This window comes from Vulpes vulpes, chromosome 2 (assembly GCF_048418805.1).
Source record: "Vulpes vulpes isolate BD-2025 chromosome 2, VulVul3, whole genome shotgun sequence".
Classification (NCBI taxonomy): Eukaryota; Metazoa; Chordata; class Mammalia; order Carnivora; family Canidae; genus Vulpes; species Vulpes vulpes.
The window spans coordinates 128,895,951-128,911,812 of record NC_132781.1 but is presented as its reverse complement, the minus strand read 5'-3'; positions in this window follow the sequence as shown (position 1 = coordinate 128,911,812).

Genomic DNA, 15,862 nt, shown 5'->3' with positions numbered 1-15,862 from the left:
TAATCACAGAGTCAAGCACTGCACTAGACATTAGAAGTCCAAGAAGGGGCAATAGGGATAGGCAGGTCTTTGCCCCATGGGGATTATATGTTAGTGGGGAAAAGAGAAAAAATAGATAAATTTATAAGTTACCAAAAGAAAACGATAAATTTCATGCAGGAAACAATAATATGCATATTCAACAATGATATATAAGAATGGATTAGGGTGACTTCCTTAGATGGGATGATCAGGGAATATAGCTCAGAGAAGGTAGTCTATAAACTGCAACTCTAAGGATAAGGAAGTACAGTATCGAGTATTGAAAAAATGCACTTTAGAAAGCAATTCATATGCAAAGGTCTTAAGATGACAAATAGCCTATGAATAACTACAAGGAGAACTGTATGGTCAGAACACCTTGAACAATGGGGATAATGGTGAGGCATTGGACTGGTATGATAGACGAGAGTTGGGTCTTTGCAGATTGCATTAAGGAGCTTGAACTTTATTCTGAGCGCAAAGGAAGCCATTGAAAGTTTTAAATAGGATAATGATGGTATTCAATTTACATTCTAGAGAAGGTCACTCTTGCTATTGTATGGAGAATGAATAAGAAGAGCAAAATTGGAAGATAACAAATTGGTATAGAGGTTATTATAATAATGAGATGAGAGGTAATAATCCAAGTTGTTATCAGGCAAGATGATAAGAATTAGAGGGATATGAGAGAGGCATATCTCAGAAACAAAACTGATAGGATTGTTAATGAGCTGAATATGGTATGTGAAAGAAAAGGTGGAATTGATAGGACTTCCACGTTCCTGACTTGAATAATCTGGTAGAAGTTGGTGCCACTTAGTGAACAGTAAAGACATGAGAAATGATACTTTGAGTGAGGCTATGCTAAGGGTTCTGTTTGGGAGAATGTGAAGTTTGGGATATCTATTAAAGATCCAAGGAGAAACATGAATTAGCCAGTTGTATATGTACAACTAGAATTAAAAGATAAATTCCAAATTTCTAACCTTAATAACTAATTTTGCTCCTGTAAAAAAAAAAAATGCAATTATTGACTTCCACTTCTGGCTTTAAGTGAGTACTAGTGGCTGGAATCACCATCTTATGATAAACTATCAACTATGCAAAAAGTATTTTTGGACCCTAGAAAGAGATAACCCAGGACTTTGATAACTGAGAGAAGAAGGAAAAAATGAGATGAACTCTATTATCACCCACCTGGAGGCCAATTCCTGACTGTAACCCACAGAGGGAGAATCTAAACAGAGACAGTGGTCTTATTCAATTGAAATGGATATGTGAGTTCAGGAAAGATGAAGTTTCTAGAGTCAGGGAGAGACAATTTCTGAGAACAGAAAGCAATATACAGAAAGAGGCTCAAAAGTCTGAATGGGAGTTCTCTTGACTCTTTGGCTGAGTATCAGCCATTACATGTTATGTGCAAAAACAATTTCTGAGAAAAGAATGAACACCAGGAGAACTATAGCAGAATTCTTAGTGGTCAGTAGTACTAGAAATTGTTTAGCTTTGCTCCATCCAAAGCAGAGAGGCCTCACTGAATAAACATGGCAATCAGTAGACACAAAAAAAGTCCACACTCTTCAAGAAGGGATGAATCTCTTATAGAATAAAGGCCACTGTAGTTCAACTCTTAGAGATTTTAAAAATAAGTTCCAAAAAAAAAAAAAAATCAAACTAATCTGTAACAACTTTCCACAAGAAAAATGTTTAATACTCTTTAAAGATAAGTAACAATAATGAGCAATCAGTAATGTAAAATTCACAATGCCAGGCATTCAAAAAAAAAAAAAAAAGAGGAAGGAAGGAAAAGAAAGAAGAAAGAAAGAAAGAAAGAAAGAAAGAAACAAACAAACAAAGAAACAAAGAAAGAAATGCTAGAATTCAAAGAAGCAGGAAAATATAGTCCATAACCAGGAGAAAAATCAGGCAAAAGAAAGAGGCCAGATGAGAAAATTAATAGGTAAGGACGTTAAAACTGTGATTATAAATGTTACACACAAAGATGTCAAAGATAACATGAACATAATGAACAAAGAAATAGATATAAAGAAGAACAAAATGCAACTTCTTGAGATAAAAATTTACACTAATATTTAATAGTAGATTAGATTTTGTGAAAGAAAATATCAATAAACTTGAAGACAATAAAAAAACTATCCAAAATGAAGCATACAAGGAGAAAAATACTAAAAGAAAAACATAAAATGAACATAGTTCACAACCAGTATGATAGCACCAAGTGGCCTAACATATTGGAGTTCCAGAAGGAAAAAAATTGTGGCAAGGGAGTACAATTAAAACAGAAAAAATGAATGAAGATATTTGAAGGAATGATGGCCTAATGATCCATATCTGATGACAACTATAAACCTGTAGGTCCAAAAAGCTCAATAAAACTCAAGCAGGATAAACACACATATGTATGTGTATATATACACATATGCAAAAATATACACACACCCCTATGCACTTCATAATATTGTTAAAATATAGGAAGAAAGAGAGAATTTTTAATTATTCAAAGAAAAAAATACAGGGATCCCTGGGTGGTGCAGAGGTTTGGCGCCTGCCTTTGGCCTAGGGCGTGATCCTGGACACCCGGGATCGAATCCCACATCGGGCTCCCGGTGCATGGAGCCTGCTTCTCCCTCTGCCTATGTCTCTGCCTCTCTCTCTCTCTCTCTCTGTGACTATCATAAATAAATAAAAAAATTTAAAAAAAAAACAAAGAAAAAATACATACTCATCAGAGAAACAAAGATAAAATTTAGTCTAGATTTATTATTCAAAACTATATTTTGGGTAAAAGACCAAAAAAATAAACAACAGAATAGCATCTTTATGCAGGGAGCAGAAAATAATTGTCAGCCTGAAATTCTTTCTCTAGTGAAAATATCTTTCCAACTAAAAGTCAATTGGAAATTTTTTCAGGCTAACTGAATTTGTAAACAAATTTTACTGCAAGGAATCTTAAAGGAAATTCTTTAAACAAAAAGAGAAAAAATAAACAGCAGATAGAACACATAGAAAACAAATAGTAAGATGGTTTATACACTAGATCCATGAGCAACGCAGGCATTGGGGTACTACCCCTGCTTCCAGGTAGTCAAATATCCTCCTATAACTCTCTCTTTTTTTTTAAAGACTTTATTTATTCATGAGAGACACACACAGAGAGAGAGAAAGGCAGAGACACAGGCAGAGGGAGAAGCAGGCTCCGTAGGAAGCCCGTTGAGGGACTCGATCCCGGGACTCAAGGACAATGCTCTGGGCCAAAGGCAGGTGCTAAACCACTGAGCCACCCAGGAATCTCTCTTTTTTTTCTTTAAGCAGGCTCCATGCCCAGGTGGATCCTAACGTGGGGCTCAAACTCACAACTCTGAGATCAAGACCTAAGCTGAGATAAAAAGTCACATGGGCAAACTAGATATTTAGTCCCTATTTCAAACATCCTCCAAGCTCTCAGCCTCCATTACCCAAAGCCTTTCACTGATATTTTACCCTGTTTTTCTTTTCATCTCATTCTTTTGATTCCATTCTCATAGGGACTCTCAAGGTAAAAGTCCTTTGATCCACATAATGTTTACCTAGTTTCAAAAGAAGTTCAGGCTTTTAGACTGGGAATTAGCCTGGGTATCAGACTGGGGATTTCCCCCACACACACCCCAACATTAATACAACTTCGAGAAGACAAAGAACATTTCACATTTCTTTAATTCTTAAGATCCTATATCGGATACAAGCTATTTCTATGAAACAGACTATTCTATTGTGGCTCTCTGAGGTTATACACTAGGCTTCCTCAGATACATGACAAGGCAGCCCAAACCAATGAGTACTGGAATCAGTACAACTGACAGTTAAATCCATCAATCAATTGTACTTTTTCTTTTGAATTCCAGGCCTTTCGATTCCATTCTTTGGACTCTTTCAGAGTCTTCCCTTGCTATTTTAGTCACTCAGGGGGAGGAAAAAATGTTGAATTCTAAAATAGTATACCATCTTTTTGCCTTCCTTAGAGGCATACAAAAAAAATAATTTTTCAATACAATAAATTATATAATTATGATAAATATAATAATTTTCCATAATAATATCATTCCTGTTGTCCATAGCAAACCTATAACGGAAAGAGTGGATGTCTACGCTACTACCTCGAAAGAATTGCCAAGAAGGCAAGATCTGTGGTCTCTGTGCCTAATAATATAAGATCGACATGTTTAGCATTAACTAAACTATGTAAAAAACAATCTGCTGTGGTTAATTTTTAAGGTAATAGGCTTGTCTTAAAAAGCTACCACTTCAAGGAAATAAGGATCAAACAAATGTATCCATGTAAGTCACTCAATGAAAATTTCCTATGATTTCTAAAAAAGGAAAAATAAAATGAGTATCTTGGAGAAATGAGCAGTGGTGCATCTCATTAGTTACTGCAATTTTACATTAAGTGGGCTTTACTTATCTCTTTTCCAGATTAAATCTCTGATATGCTATAGTCATCAATCTAAAAAATGATAGTAGGGCAGTCCTGGTGGCTCAGCAGTTTAGTGCCACCTTCAGTCCAGGGCATGATCCTGGAGACCCGAGATCGAGTCCCACATCGGGCTCCCAGCATGGAGCCTGTTTTTCCTTCTGCCTGTGTCTCTGCCTCTCTCTCTCTCTCTCTCTCTCTATCTATCTATCTCTATCTCTCTGATGAATAAATAAATAAAATCTTTAAAAATGACAGTATCCCCTCTAAAAGCTAGGGCAGCAAAACTTTGATGTTTCTCATAATGGAGTCAGAACAATCTCTCAAATTCATATTATTCTGTGCATTGGTCCCAAAACAGTGCTAATTTTTGTTCTCAAATTCTGCAAGAAAACATCTCCTCCCGCTTTTATTTGCAGCCTCTTCTGAACCTAGGACTCAGATATAAATCCATGCAAGGACAGCTAATGACAGAGTGACAGGCCATACTGTATTCATATTCACCCACTCTCCCCACCCTATTGCAGGAGAAAGCCATGTGTACCAGATATCATCTTGGTCTTTTATGCAAACACACTCCTCCTGGCTCTTCCTTCCAATCTGTTAGATATGCCCGGGCATGTCTTCAGCCCAAAGCACACAGATGAGGCTTAAAATAAGCCATTACACAGGGGAGAAGGGTCTGGACTCCTGCCACCCAATTTCCAGCACTGGAACCTTGTGATCCTTGCCTTCAGCTGCAGGATGTCTAAGCTGTTGGAACCACTCCTGTGTCATATTTAGGGGCACTTCTGCAGCAGCTCCAAGGATGGCATTTCAAGCCTTACCACTAGGTGCTCTCGGCCTTTTGCCCTTACAAGATTTCTGCTGTACTCCTGCAACCAAATCCCCACATTTTTACTGAGAGCAGGAAGCTGAACCTTAGTCCCTGCCTCAATAACCTATCTGGGAGACTCTGTGCCCCTAAGAACTGTACCTGCAAGCACCTCTTTCAACTCAGAGAACTCATCACATTCAGGTCTGACCAGGATGGCCTTGCTCAGCACCTACATAATTTTGAGCTTTTTCCTGACACCATTCTTCATGCAGGATGGCCTTGCTCAGCACCTACATAATTTTGAGCTTTTTCCTGACACCATTCTTCATGCAGCAGCAGGAAGCCAGGCTGGATACTACCATAGACAGCTGTGAACTCCAGAGAGAGCAGCTCAGACTTGATTCAGTAGACGATAGGGAGTGAGGCTAAGTGCTAAAGCAGGAATGCAACACAAGACACAAATCAATGGAGACATTCTCACCACTTTTGCCTTATCTTGGATGCAAGCTCGAGCTCCCCCAGGCTTTTAACCCTGAAAGGGAACTAGAAATAAGGGTTCTTGAGAGCTGGTTATTCTTATTCTCACCAGGTTTCCTCTTCTTTTATATCACTTTACATCTTAAAACAAAACAAAACAAAACAAAAAACCCTTGTTGCTATTGTGCCTACAATAATAAAACTTCGCTGGCAATGATGTACTTAGAAAACGTCCAGAATAAAATTGAAACCAACTTGGGCATTCTCAAATATCTTAAGTGCCTTTCCAAATGTTTGAGTTCCCAAACAATTCAAAATGCATTTAGTAGGATGTTTTCCATTTCTTGCTTAAACCCAAGTGGGCTTTAAGGAAATCAGAAATCAAGCATTCCTTATCCCTTCACACTTTAGCAAGCCAAATGTGATTTTGAAAAGCTACTCGATATCCAAGAAAATCTTTCTACTTTGTAAATGAGGGTTCCCCCCTCCTTAAAAGGGGTAATAAGAATTCTAAATGCAAACCAACTCAGAATTCTCTCCGTATAAGCTAGAAACTTAACCCATAAATGCTCAGTGTGTTTCTTTCCTAGTAATGTACTGATCTCCGTGGACGTTTTAAGAGCCATTTCACATCCTTGGTGTAATGCCCACCCTTAAATCTTGGTATCCATTTTCACAACCAAAGTGGAGTCCAGCTAAGCCACTGCATAATGGTCTTTCAAAGGATATTGTGAGCACACTGAAGGGTGTGTAGATTTTATCCCAGGTCCAAGAAAAGTGGAACCAACAGCCATGGGAGTGCTCCAGATAGATGGAAGAGCCTCAAACATATTGAAGGCCGGACAGGAGGGGAAAAAAGCCAGACTTCAAGCATAGAAGATAATATCGAGGGTTCCAAAGAAGCCCTAGAAATATCAGACACAGAGAAATAAATGGCTTTATGAATAGCCATGCAATCAATTCAGTAAGGAATAAACAGTCAGTATGCTGGCTACTAAGGCCTAGTTTGGAATGGGGGAGAGGAAAAAGACCGAGTCCCTAAACACATGGTACAGATGTTCATTTTTAAAGGCTGATGAACATCACGGTAAAAATAAATATAACATTTTAGAAGCAAATAATGGAATGCGAAAACATGGGTAGCTGAGTAAGCAGAAAAATTCACTAAACCACTCAAAACTTAGTTTTCTCCAGTGGTTACAGAGATAATACTATTCACCTCATAGAGGAGTCTAAGAATAGGCCATTCTAGAGGTTTTTTTCATCATCAGTTTTCATCAGTTCTTTCTTTTTCCCTTTGGAAATCGGAGACTTACAGATATTTTCTCCTTAGCACTTTCATAAGCAAAGACTGAGATGATCTAAAACAGCATTTGAAATTGTAAAGTGCAAAACAATTTTTTTAAAAGGAAGTCATTGTGTTGAGAGAGATAGGATCACTGGGTGGGAAAGTAAAGGGAAATGCCCTAAGAAAGCAGAGACAAGACCGAAAACACCCAGACAACCTTGGTCCTCCTCACTCATCAGGTGAAATCAGACCTGGCTCAAGGATGCTAACTACCCCTGGAGACTGGTCCACAACGGCCCTGAATCTACAGATAGCTAAACCTATGTTATCCAAATATCCACCAAGCTTGCTTATCTGTATGGCTAGTTTGGCTTCATAAAGGACTTGGACCTGGCCTTTTGGAAGTTTCCTGGACTAGGAATTACCCAGCAAGCTTTAGCAAATTGCAAGAGAGCTTGCCTAGTTAGACTCTTCTAAACCAAACTAACACCTTAAACTTCTAGAAAACAATCCAGTCATTAAGAGCAGAGTTAGGATCCTTGCAGAAAACAGACGATCCACTCAGAGTGAATAATATGAAAAGAGTTTAATAAGGAGAACACTGTTTAAGTATGGGTAGGGAAACCAATGTGAGTGTGAGGTCAGGGGAAAGAGGGAGCAGAATTACTGAAGAATTATTAAACCCAAACGTTTGAAGAAGCTCTTAAGGGTCCCCAAGAAGCAAAGAAATCTGTGTAAATATGATGCCCTTACAGGACACAGCCAGATATGGTGACACCCTCCCATCCTCAAGGGGAGAAAAATACCCAACCCCTACCTTCCCTCCTCTTGCATCCCATACCTTGCCATCAGCCAAGCCAACTGAAGCTGGAGGACAAGGGAGGATCCTGGTATGATCCATGTAGGCCTGACTCTCAGGTCACAGAGCAACACAGAGAAGGGATGCAGAGGTCACAGAGAAAATAAGCAACACAGAGAGATTTTTCTAGTTGCTCTGTATAGTGGGTTGAATTGTGCGCCCCCTCCCCCAAAGTTATGTTCAAGTCTGAATCCTCTAGTACCTCATCATGTGACCTTATTAGGAAGTAGGATCCTTATAGAAGTGTAGGGAAAGAAGTCTTCCCTTTGTCCCTTCTGGGATCTTTGGCTGGTCTAATAATTAAATTGATGTAAGACAGATTAAGAGGAGAAAAACAACAATTTAATAATAGGTGGACCTCCTGCATCATGGGAAAAACCCAGGAAAACTGAACAACTATGAAATACCTGCATCATCACCTTTCATACCACCTTCCACTAAAGACAAAACACGTTGAGGGTGGGCAGTTCATTAAGGGAAGTTACCGGGAAAACCATGGTAAACAAAGGTACAGTTGTTATGAAGATTGTAGCATTGCCTTCTTAATTGATAAGAGTTTCAAAAGACTGAGCCATCCTCTTCTTCCTGGAAGGGGAGGGACACACCATTAAAAGTGGAGATTTCCCTTATAAATGTACACGTGTACAAAAAGTTGACTTGCACTTGGTTTTCAGCGCTTCTCTAGTGTCTACACGTTCTTTAAAACAACCAGCTTAAGATACTCAGGATGCCAAAGAAGCCTATCTTTGGAGGGCAAACTGCTCCCCTTCTGAAGCTATCAAGGTAAAGCGAGGTCATTGTGGTGGGCCCTGATCCAATATGACTTGTGTTTTTACTAAAAGGGGAAACTAGGACACAGGCAGATACTCACAGAGTAAGGACACACATGGAGGAAACCACGATGTGACTCGAGGGAGGCATATACAAGCCAAGGAATGCCAGAAAACTCCAGAAGACAAATGAGAGAAGAAAGAATTCTTCCCTAGAGCCATCAGAGACCATGGCCTACTGACAGCATGATCTTGGGCTCCTAGGCTCCAGGACAGTGAGAATTTGTGGGGTTGTTTTTTGGCTTGCTTGCTTGCTTTTTTTTTTTTTTTTTTTCTTTTGAGCTGTTTTTGGTGAGGCTGTTCCAGTTGCCCCCAGGGGACTCACATGCCTACAAAGGTGCAAGTAGTCTCTGATGGAACAGATTTGATTTTTCAGAGTAGGTGTTTGCTTCAAAATGGACCTCAAAGAGGATTGCAACCAACACTTTAATAAGAAAAGGGAGATAACAGAGACCTGCTCACAGTCACACCAGCAATAACCAAGATAAAACAGGAGAGTCCCAGGAAAGCTCCCTGTGCACCCTGCATTGACAGGAGGTGCAATCACTCTTAACCTAGCAGAGCTCAAACATTCTCCAACACTCTGAAATTTCCCCTAGGATATCATCTAAGTTGAAGTATTCTCCAGAATGAATGACAAGTGGCATCCTTTCCTGAGCTCCCATATCTCTGAAGTACTAGCAGCTTTTAAAGGGGTAGCTTTCAAAGGAGTTAAAGAATCCATTTCAGAAATGAAAATTCACCTCTGTTCTTTTTTAGTGCTAGGGGATAAATCTAATAATCCTGAGAAAGAGCACCATCAACCCGCTAGGACACTGTTTTACTTCCTTGTGAATTAGCAATAAAAACAAGTTACCCCAACAAAACTTATTGTTTGAGGATTGACTCTTCCACATATTCAAAAAAAAAAAAAAGTTAAGAAACTACAGAGTCAGCAATGTAGACTTTTAGGGGTGAGGGGTTGCGGGCGGGTGGGGAAAGGAGAGAAAGAAAGCAAGCTCCACCTAGAACAAATAGGTTTCCTACAGCTCTGTGAGGTTCCTTATCTAGAGGAAGCTTTTGTTTACTTGTCAATCAAGGCCAGCAGATCTTCTGAGGACTGGCCACACCTTGGGCTGGGGAATGCTCAGGAAGGAATGTGGAAAGCAGAGGGGAGAGGCTGTTTCCTGATGGCTCAGCTACTGGCAAGTGTTTGGACCCTGGGAAAGTCTCCATGTAGGAATTCCTCTCTGAGGAGAGGAGCGGGAGCAGCAGGAACAATGCTATGATCCCCTGGTGGTGACTCCCAGTCTCAGGGCTTGAGCAACACAGGCCAACCACAGGGAGCTGTGCCTCAACCATCCTGGGCTCTCAGCTGCCTGTTGTCCACTACCCTGGTCCAGTACCACAGCCAACATGCAGCACCGTTCTTCAAGCAAGTTCTCTCTCAGGAAGACCATGAGCTTCACACAAGGTGGAAGTTTAGGGATGAGAGTAACTAAGAAAAGTCCAACTAGGATTTCCAACTTGCCATCCTCTCAGATGGCAGTTCTTTCAGATGAAAGATATGCTTGGACAAGACAAGTGATACCTTCGTGGGCAGTTCCTGATTTCTTCTGCAGAGATCTAAGAAGTTGGGACAGTGTCCTCCCACATAAGACAACTCAGAAATTATATAACAGTTAATTACAGGACCGCTTCCCCTGCTTCTCACCTCCCTGTGCCCATGTTCTTTGAGCACAGCGACCTGGGGAGACACATGGAGACTCCTCCCTGGCCAGGGCACCACTGAATGGAACATTCCTTTAATGGAAGCTCAAAGAGCTCATTTCTAAAACTGGTTTTCTCCATTTAGAAGTTTCTTCTCTGACGTCTAAAATTAAGCCATCCATGAGGAAGCATTTAACCATTCTAAGAGTTTCCTCCAGTTAGATCAAGAGAGCCAAAGTCAACCAAGAAAAATCAATATAAAATGTGCTATTCAAAACAAGATTTCCTATTTCTTAAGAGCCTAGCTGGAGAACAGCTGTTCTGATCATTTATTTGCCTTATTTTCTTCCACTCAGACATAAGCGGGACACTTGGCTTTCCCTAGGCATTTTGGAAACCTCCACGGCCTTCAACTCTGGTGCACTGGTGACCTCTAGAGGACATAATTTTGGTCGCGGTTCAATGTTAAGATTGAAAATCCATTGTTCGGGAAAGATGAATACATTATTAATTTTATAGCTGCAAAATAGGTTTTAGTCCACACAGCACAAGAGACTAAGAAGTTGTCTTCTTCCAGATAAAAACTCCAACATGTCAAATGATCCATTTTGCTGTAAATGAGAGGAATTTGTTGTTCATGAAAACCTCAGAAAAGATGGATTTGTTTTCTCTTTGTTTTAGAGTTCATTTTCCTAAGGACTCCCAACTCGGCTGAAATACTAGAGACTAGCCTAAGCAGGTGTGTGTCTTCAGCTCTTTTTTATGTGCTCCCCATGCCTTTATGAACTACCCAGTTCAAAAAAGCATTCAAAGATCTTTGTTCTGTTCTTAAATACCTCTCAGCCCACAGGACTCGGCCCTTCCCAGAGTTCAGTGAACTCATTCACCACATGCCCCTCAATGACAGAGCTTCTCAGCCAGGTGAGGGCTCAGGGACATTCTCAAGCTCACAGAGGTTGAGTTGAGGCAAAATAAATAAATAAATAAATAAATAAATAAATAAATAAATAAAAAGGGCAATGGGGTTCTCCTTACCATTAGGGTTACCCTGAGGCCCTGGGATGGAGCTGCCTTTCTCCACTCACTCACAGCCAGGAGCCTTGAATCACATCCTCTCTCGGAAGTGACAGAAATCAGCCTAATTGACGCAGGACCACTTAGGACCAGATCATAGGATCATGGGGGAAAAAAATATTTGAAACCATCTGCATTCCAGGCACTTTGTCAAGGGCCTCTGTGTCCTCTCATGTTCACAACAGCCCTGCAAGGTAAATGTTCCCCTCCACAGTTCTCTGCACAGAAACTGCAACCCGGGCAGCTCGGGCTGACGAAACCACGAATGTCACTGGAAGTTGGCTTATGTGTGTGTAATTCCCACTCCATCACAAGGCTTCTAACTGCATCCAAAGTTAGAACCGAAAAAGCCCGTGGCACTCAGAGTTCAGTCTGTTCACCCTACAAATCAAGAGGCAGGAAGTCCAATGACAGCCTGAGGCCAAACACTTCAGTGGCAAAGCTGGAGCTAACAGCAAGTCTTTGCATGGCCGGGTGTGTTGGGTCCCTACACACAGTCCACAACCACTGCCTTCTTGCCTTTGCAGGACCCAGAGAGGGTCACTAATACTGTCAACAGAAATACCAGAAACTACTTCTGCAGCCCGCTTTCTCCCGGTGGCCTGGTTTCCACAGCGAGGAGATCTATCTGAGACCCTCAAGGAACCCTGTAAGGCTCCCACCTCTGACCCTGAGGATTTCCTCACAAATTTCTCTTCAAGGGTGGCTGTCCTTCCTGACACCCATACAGGGGAGAACGCTGGACTCTCCTGGCAGAAGCACACATCCATTAAAAGAAGAAAGAAGAGGAGCAGGCCTGAAAACTCAAGATCGGAAGGATGAGGATGGAACTTGGATCAGCAGAAGGCATTTCTAGAACTGGAAATTTTATTCTTCTCTAAGCAACCACTTAGCATGTGACTTCTGGAAAACCCCATTCATTTTTCAGCAAGGCAGTTTCCACCTCAATATCATGTGTAGTTCTGTAAAAAAAAAAAAAAAAAAAAAAAAAAGGATATCTTATCCCATTGAGCTGTATAAATAAATGATAAAACCATGGTATAGCATGGTATAAAGAATAAAGGAGAGCAGGCTGGATCACCAAGCTGTACAATCCATTGATTACACAACAATGGGGATTTAATCAATTTTTGCTTCTAGGCCTTCTTTCTCCTGCCCAGTTCTGGTCCCATCCCTCAACTTAACACTTCCTCAGAAAGGTCCCAGCTCCTTCAAAACTCTTGTCAGTGAAAGCTGATAGCATCTCTAACCAAGATTTGTTAAGTCAAGAGGCTACAGCAAGTGACAAAGCAGTGGCTGGGGGATTGTGTGGGAGTTTCACTGATCTCTGTTAGCAATGTCCCCCCACTGTGGCTGTTGACAGTTTCCAGTGACTCATCTTCACAGTAAAAAGAAGAGGTTTCTGGGAACCACTCAGATCTTCAAGGCTATTTGTAAAAAAGTGACAAGCCTCCCTCATTAGGAATCAGGGGTGGAGGCGGGGAGGGGGCTTCCTCTCAAGCCTAAGGAACTTGACAAGTTAAATCTTATTAGTTTGGCCGGTAGCAATCATTCCAGAGAGTAGGTTAGGAAAAGTCCCATGTCAGTTGGCCAGTGAGCTGGAGCTTCAGTAATGCTTTGGGGAAGTACAGGGAGACCAGCACGCACCATGGGGGGTTGCCCCACTGCAGGACCATGAGGCTGTAGTATGGACACAGCTAAAGACTTCAGCTGCTTGAAAGCTTTCCTCTGAGTTTTCACATCTGATCTGCCCTGTTCCAATCTCAAGGCCAGTTGTCCAATGGTCACTAGAACAGGCACTAATTAGAAAAGCCCTTTCAACCTTCTCCTCCATCTTTTTGCCATAATGGAGCCATTCATAACAGAACTGCAGCAGGGGTCCTAGCAAGCAGGAAACTGCAGACTTTTTCCTGAGGAACCTGTGCTGTTCACCTTCTCCTAGTTCCTACCCCAGGAAGGATGGTTAGTACAGCGTTATGAGGTTTTTTTCAAATTCAGCTATTATTTCTGTAGTGGCCACTTACTGATGTACATCGAGGGCTGAGCAGAGTTCTGCAGCAAGGAAGATGCCCTGGCACCCTCAAATCTCCCAGGCCATGCCATAAAGCAAATCCCCCCAACCCCTCCCCCCTCACCTTCTCACTAAGCAGATGCCTCATCACAATTAGAAGCACCAGCAAAGAGCTTTCAGCTGAGAAGTGCTTCAGGCAGTAAAATTGAGAAGAAGCACTTAAAAGTTTGAGATAATTGTCTGGATAAATGTAAGAAGCAAAATTTAATACTGAGCAAACATTCTCAGCAGGCTGCGAAGGCCAAACAGGTCTTCCTAGGATGACAAAAAAAAAAAAAAAAACAGTAAAGAGAGATGAAACAAAGATCTGATTTACAGATAAAATACCGCTTTTCACTGTTGGGGATTTTACCCCAAAGATTCAGATGCAGTGAAACGTGGGGACACCTGCACCCCGATGTTTCTAGCAGCAATGTCCACAATAGCCAAACTGTGGAAGGAGCCTCAGTGTCCATCAAAAGATGAATGGATAAAGATGTGGTTTATGTATACAATGGAATATTCCTCAGCCATTAGAAACGACAAATACCCACCATTTGCTTCAAAGTGGGTGGAACTGGAGGGTATTATGCTGAGTGAAGTAAGTCAGTCGGAGAAGGACAAACATTATATGTTTTCATTCATTTGGGGAATATAAATAATAGTGAAAGGGAATATAAGGGAAGGGAGAAGAAATGTGTGGGAAATATCAGAAAGGGAGACAGAACATAAAGACTCCTAACTCTGGGAAACAAACTAGGGGTGGTGGAAGGGGAGGAGGGCGGGGGGTGGGGGTGAATGGGTGACGGGCACTGAGGGGGGCACTTGACGGGATGAGCACTGGGTGTTATTCTGTATGTTGGTAAATTGAACACCAATAAAAAATTATATTAAAAAAATACTGCTTTTCTATGTCTAAGAATATGGAACTGGGGGATTTTTAGTCCAGTTACAGATTGCTAGGGTCCTAGAGAACAGAAAAGAGAGAATGAGTCACCAGAGAGCAAGCACAGTGACATCCAGGCTGATGGAGTTTCATCTGGGAGAGGTAGTTTCATGGAGTAAATTTTGGTTTGGTTTTTTTTAATGCTTTACCAGAAGCAGGATGAATTCACTTCTTCTACAGCCCAGGAGGCAGAGTAGAGACACTCAAATAATGATGAGACTTATAAACAGAGACTATAGCTGTTCCCTAGTGCAAAGCACCACCTCCTCAGAGAAAATACCATATAATCGTTGAGGTACCTGGATCATCTTGTTAGTGGTACCTATCACCTTTGAAAATCAAAGCTGGTTCTGTGTACATTTAGCAGTTGTTAGCAATGAAACAGAGGCTACTTTGTTTTATTCATGGTGTTCCTGGGCAAGTCTTGGTTGAACATTTCACTGTTTGCTTGTGCTCCGTTTCTGGGAAACACTCCTCCTAGTGCCTTCCTGGTCCCAGGGCTGATAGATGCTCAAGACCTGTCTTTGAGGTGGTCCCTTCCTGGCTAGCCATTGGCTCCTCCAGAACTACTGCCAGGGGCCAGCTAAATGCCAGGCGCCATCAGAGCTTTTTGTAAGCAGTATCGCATTTAATTTTCACAACCACCCCCGTAAGGTAGGTAACTACAGTAATCATTATTGCCTTTGGCTGATGAAGCATTATTGATTGCCTTTTGCTGGACAAGGTTGAGCCAACTGCACAAAATCAAGCAGTAAGTCAACACTAGAGAAGGGACCCTACAAAATCTTGACCTCAAAGTGTGTACTCTTGGCTCTTAACAGCAAGTGGTGCTGAATGGCCAGATCCTGGATCTAAGAGCAATTGTTCTGACCCCATCATTAGTTTTCTACTTTGCCAAGGCTGCTTCATAATACCACATAGCACCTTAGTTCTCAGGTGACTCTTCCTACTTTGAAGGTAGGGACACTGCCAGCCCAATGACTCATCTGTAGTAGACATTCAACTCTTAGTTGTCAATCATCTTTCATTTTCAGGAGAGAACATGATGGTTTGGAAATCGCCTAGGCTTTGGAATTTGGTTAATGTGCATTGAAATGGCTTAGCAGTTTGAGCAACTAACTAGGTTTCTCTAGGGCTGGAGTTCCTCAGATATAACACAGTATTGCTGAGGGCCTACCTACCTGATGGGTTTTTATTTATTTTTTATTTTTTTGAAGGTGGAACAAGTCAGTTTGTGACAGAAGGCTACGCAATAACCAACACATTTGGGGGGGGGCGGGATTTAATGTATGTTCCTTCTCTTCCCTGGATATAACGGACACAGACACTATCAGATTGAA